This window comes from Protopterus annectens, chromosome 8.part0 (assembly GCF_019279795.1).
Source record: "Protopterus annectens isolate FY-2018-M chromosome 8.part0, PAN1.0, whole genome shotgun sequence".
Classification (NCBI taxonomy): Eukaryota; Metazoa; Chordata; order Ceratodontiformes; family Protopteridae; genus Protopterus; species Protopterus annectens.
Window position 1 is genome coordinate 488,090,235 of NC_056741.1, and position 6,024 is coordinate 488,096,258.

Sequence of the window (6,024 nt, forward strand, 5' to 3'; positions counted from 1 at the left end):
CCCTCTACTCACAAAATTAGCACATAAAGCCTCACTTTCTCTGACAAAATCACTTTCAAAAGCAGAACGTTTTTGAACTTCGTGTTCCTGACCTGTGGTTTACTTTGAAATTTTACGTTGTTCCAGAGAGGTGTATTTCTGTTAATATATCGTAATATCAGATATTTTTGTTAGTTAGTGTCTGACCTGTTTTGCTAATTATACGTGCAGTAGGGATGATTCACTCCTGTATATTCCTCCAGTGTTAACTGAGTGCCTCAGTCTCGAACTGAAGAATCTGGCTTCCCTTCTGTCCCCGTGTCCTTTTTAGACATGTCTCTTCTGACACTATGTCACTCATCCTTCTCTAATATAGATGACGAACAGGTGGGGTATCTCGTTTATATGCCTTATTACACAGAAACACATCAGGGTGGATAGCAGCTTTACAAAATATAAACAAACTGATTAACTGACAGAATACGCAGACATACATGCTTACATCTCAGCAACTTACTACAAAATGGCAATCAGGCTCGCACATGCTCAGTATTTATACATTTCTGCAAGCCCTTAGAAAGCTTCTTAAGGTTGTACACATACACACACACACACACACACACACACACACACACACACACACACACACACACACACACACACACACACATACACACACACACACACACATACACACACACTCACACTGATCTAGAGATGTTTTCTGGAGTGTCCATGGTTTTCATTTATGTTGATGAAAAATTGTGTCTTACAGATTCTTCATTTTATGTACAGCTGTAGTCAGAATTTTTCACCCCCCCCCCCACCAAAAAAAAAGAAAAAGAAAAAAGCTATACATGATTGCTTTATTTGTCAAAGAAATCTGAGTTACAGATTATAGATTGTGGTTACACTGTCAAGCCATATAGGCTAATGATTTAATAAAATTAAATTCTGATCTGGAATGTTTGAAAAGTGTAAAGAAATGAAGCTGAACAGAATAGAAATAATGGCATATATTGACAGTATACAGAAGCACTATATGGCAAAAAAGTTCAGACACAAACGAGAACGTGAAAAACAAATCAGAGAAAGGGTTATTTAAGTAGATAGGCAGTGACAGGTCGCAACAATCTGACCTTTCATCTCAAGCTGCATTTTTAAAACTTTCTACTTTCCTGCAGCTCCTTAACTATGAGAAAGGAGTAAAACATAAGGACATTTTTCTGTACATATTTTTCAAACAATTACAAGTTGACTGTTATCTTTAGTCCTTATCATGTTCTCCACTAAAGGAAACATCGGCCTGGCAGCTATCAGGGTGTTTCTGCTATCTCCCATTACACCTAAAAGAGGCTAGATTAGCCAGACCACAACCTATTTCCCATTACACTTGAAATAACTTTCAGTATCATGACTCTCATAGTGCTGGCCTTGTTGAGCAACACTCATATCTATGGATTACCTGTCCCCCATCCACAATGTGTTTACTGCTTGGTGGGCACTCATCAACAGCCTTTTAAATCAATTGCAAGCATGTTTAACCTTTGCTAGGTGTCAGGACTGCAACAGAATGAGCTGTTGGACCTCCTTCAGGACAGATGGACCTCTCAGTCTTATTCTTCCCAGCTTACTTCCTCCAGCTACCCAATGACTAATCAGTCTCGGGTTATCTGGGTCTTTTAAGGCCATAAAGTCTGAAAAGATAAAGAGATGTTTTGATGATTAAATAACCAGTGCTATGAACAAGTGGCAGCTAAGCTGCACAATTAGCAGACCAGTAAATTGAAGATTACAAGTACAAGTAGAATTAAAAATAACTACACTAAGAAGCATTTTAGAGAAGAGGAAGATAAAGTATTTTATTGCGCATACATTTCATTAGTCTCTATCATGCCTCTAACCTCTCAGCTTACAATATCATCGCAGGCAGCCATAAAAAAACCCTTAGTAGGGGATCCAAAATCATAGCATTCAAAATGTGCATATGTATAAATTAATGTTTCTGGGGGACGGAGGCACAGATATATTAATTTGTCCTTTTCACAGGTACAATCTATAAAAGTGAGACCCCTGTGGTGCTATCAAATGCCCACCTATATAGAGGTACCAGAAAAAATGTACATTTCCTGCACTGTAGAAAGATATACTTCTGTTTTCTTGGTTTGCTGTATGTGTCATTTGTAACTACAGTTTAGTTAGCTGAATTTATTATAAAGTCTGTATATTTTTATTTGTCCATCACATGGCTGTGAAACCATCATTAAACACAAATTTATGCTGTGGTTAAATAAATAAAACACAGAAGAAACATCAGCCCAGAAATTAACCAAATCTCCTAGCATTTCTAACCAGGTCACATGCATCCTTGAAATTTCTTAACCGTCTAGGTCATTTGAAATTCAGTACTTTGCTTCTCCAGGAAAAAAATGATTTTTCTCATTTAATTCCATATAATACATGTCTTCAGCTAGAGCAAAATTGCAAAACTGTTGCCACCTAGCTAAAACTGCCTTATAAACTTTTACACTATTTGCTCAGAATTCCTCGCATTTTCCACAGCCCTGTGTCCTCCCTGCTCATTAGAACATTATAGAAGCTTTGCAATGTGTAATTACATTCACACACATACACACACACATTCACACATACACCATGTGCTACATGTTAAAGCCACTTGTATGACTGTATACACCTCAAATGTTTTCTTTCTTTCAAATGAATAAATACATAAATATTGACTTAGATATGTATTTCAGCTTGCTCTTGTCAGACCCATACAGCGCAATTCATTGCAACTCCCCAATGCCCTCCAAACTTCCTAGCTCAAGAATCAGGTAGAAAGAGACAACATCAGGTACGTATTTTAAATATTGCTTTTATATGCTTAGAAAGTTGTTAGTATAAAAGATTTTGCACTAGCAAGCATTTTCTAAAGGACATGGTCTAAAACTCACATGTATGTCATTATTTATAACTGCAGTCCACAATAGTTTGCCAGAAACCCACAGTTTTTCTAGAAACAGACCAAACATATGAGGCAAAGCTGGGGACTTAGCTCTGCCCTCTGCATCAACACACACACACACACACACACACACACACACACACACACACACACACACACACACACACACACACACACACTAAAAAGATATGACCATCAATTACAGCCATCTGTATGACTGTGTTAACTTCAGATGTCCGCTCAAAATCAAATAAATTAATAAATACATAAATACATAAATACTGGCTCGGAAATGTATCTCATCTTACTCACTGCTGTCAAAACCATCCAGTGCAACCAGCTGCAAACCCTTCTACCCTTAATTTAAGTAAAAACAAAAGTCAGACATAAAGACCCCAAATCAAGAACATATTTAAATATCACTTATATATCTACAAATCTACTAGAATAATAAGCTTTGCATTACTAAGCATTTTTCTGAATGAAATGGTGGTTGGAACTCATGTCTAGCAATATTTAATGACTGGAAGAGACCACCACAATTTTATCATGAGCAGACCAAACTACTTTTTAACTAGTTCTGCACAAAGCCAAAAGCAATTAGTGGTCAAATACATAAAAAAATGACCAAAAAGCACTTACTTGACTTGCTGAAAGTCACACAGTAGGCAAATGAATGTAGAAGGAATCAAACCTTGTCTGCTTGACTGCAGGAAGCTGTTCAGTAAGAGGTGCAAGCCATAATCTCATCGCTAACCACCAGACAGTTCTTACTCATATAAATATTGACAGAACAACAGGTTTTGCGAGATCCATTTTCCGAACATTAAGTATGAAACTCTAATGCCTGACATTTTTGACTGACTGTAATCAGGAAGCAGTTCAGTAAGAGCTACAAGCCATAATCCTCGTCGCTAACCACCAGACAGCTCTAAGGCAAATAAAAGTTGACAGAACAACAGTTTTCTGAAGAACTTTAAGAATGAAACCCTTCTTACTGGCATACTTGATTCACAGCAATCCTCGGCAATATACCTTTTAAAGAAATTAGGTATAGAATAAAAATAGGAGGCAAAATCAGGAACATTCTGTAAAATCAGCACACTTGAGAGGCAGAGTTATTCCCTTTGCCCAAGCATGCATGCAAACACATATAAATACACAGACACACACACACACACACACACACACACACACACACACACACACACACACACACACACACACCACACACACACGCACACACACACACACACACACACACACTTACTTACCCACAAGTTAGAATTAAATTAGTGAATTATTTACCCTCCACAGACAGATCCATTCTTATCCCTGCAACATCTACAAAAGTGCACGGCATCTGCTTTTTTTAAAAAGACATCACTGGTGCACAGGCCGGCTTGTCTGCTACTGCTCTGTTTTGACTATGACCAGCTGTAGGGAGCCTCTCTTACAATGGATAAATAATAATAATAATAACACAGAAAAAAAATTCAGTGGTTTCACATCAAAATGGAGGAGTGGAGTTGATGTAGATTTAATGTTTAAATTTGGAGCACTCTGCCAAAAGTGGAGCTGTAGAGAGGTATGGTCAGCGGTCTGCTATATGCCAAACTAGTACAGTATGCAGTTACATGGTTCTGTCAGATACTGATCCCACTTTGAACATGTGCCTGCTCAGTCTTGTGTGTATCTACTGCAAATGTTCATATGCTAGTAGCTCTTGATACACGTTCGCTGCCACTTGCTCAAAGAGGCAAGTGCCCTAACTTCCAGTAGCTTGATCTTATTTACTTAACCCTCCCTATAAAATTCACAAATCTAACCTAAAGCTCCCAACTAGTTCCTAACCTGAATCTTTGCTCCCTATCACTAATACTATACTCTACCTCCCTAACCCAAAAACTCCATTCAGCCTCCTTAATTTCAAAGTGCCTGATCACTCTCTGTATCTAAAACTAATTTCTCCATACCTAACACTAAAGTACCTGATCACTCCATAAACGTACAATTTCAATCCCCCCACCCTAAACCCACTCAATTCCTACATAACCCTAAACTCCCTTCCCACACTCTAAACCCAGAGCTCCCTTGCTGTTCCCTAACTTAATTTCCCTCCTGTTCCCTAAACCTAAAACTCCTCTCCTGCTCCTTAACCTTAAACTCCCTTCCCTCTCTCAAAACCTAAATCTCCCCTGCTGCTCCATAACTTTAAACTTCCCTCCCATTCCCTAACCCTAAAATTCCACTCCTGCTCCCTAACCTTAAACCCCTTTCCCACTCTTTATCCATAAAATTCCCTTCCCAATTACTGCCTGAAACACTAGTGTAGTCACCCACCCCACCCACTTCCTCCCCTCAGCTGTCTTACCAACTTTCTTGAACTTAACTCTGATTTCTCTCTCTCTGCATTGCTGCCATACCTTGCCCAAACTCTTTATTCTAGTTTGAGCATGAGCAGCAGCCTGTGTGTGCCTACAAGACTTGAGTTCCTGGCTTTCAGACAATGGCCTTTAGGTTCCTGGGTCTCAAGCTGTTGTAATAGACCTATTTTCTGCTATGGCAGGCATGCATTTTGTTTTTGCAGGCATAATTATTTCATTAATAATTTTAGTTGTTTCCTTGCCCCCCCAAAAAATAAATGTACTACACATACTGCAGATTATGTCTATGCATCTGCTGCTGTTTATAGGTTCATAGGTAAATACTGGGCTAGCTGCCCTTACAGGCCATTTTAAGCTTAGGCAATTCCTTTTTGTGCTCCAATTAACCTATCCCATTTGATCAGAGATTGGTCTTGCCCATCCCATTCATTAACCAGGTAGGGAGACTGGTTAACCAAACCATGACAGACATGGTCCAACAAGTTCAAATACAGAAAGTCTGTGTTTGTGTGCGTGTGTGTGTCTAACAGATTAAAATGTACTGCTTAGTCTGCAGTAGCATTGTCGCCTCACTGTAAGATGTTGTCCCATTCAATTCTCAGCTAGAGTGTCTTCTGTGTGGAGACATGCGGGAATGGGCGTACCTTCATTGAAGGTTGTGCGTCAGAGCTGGCAACTCGGCACGTAAAA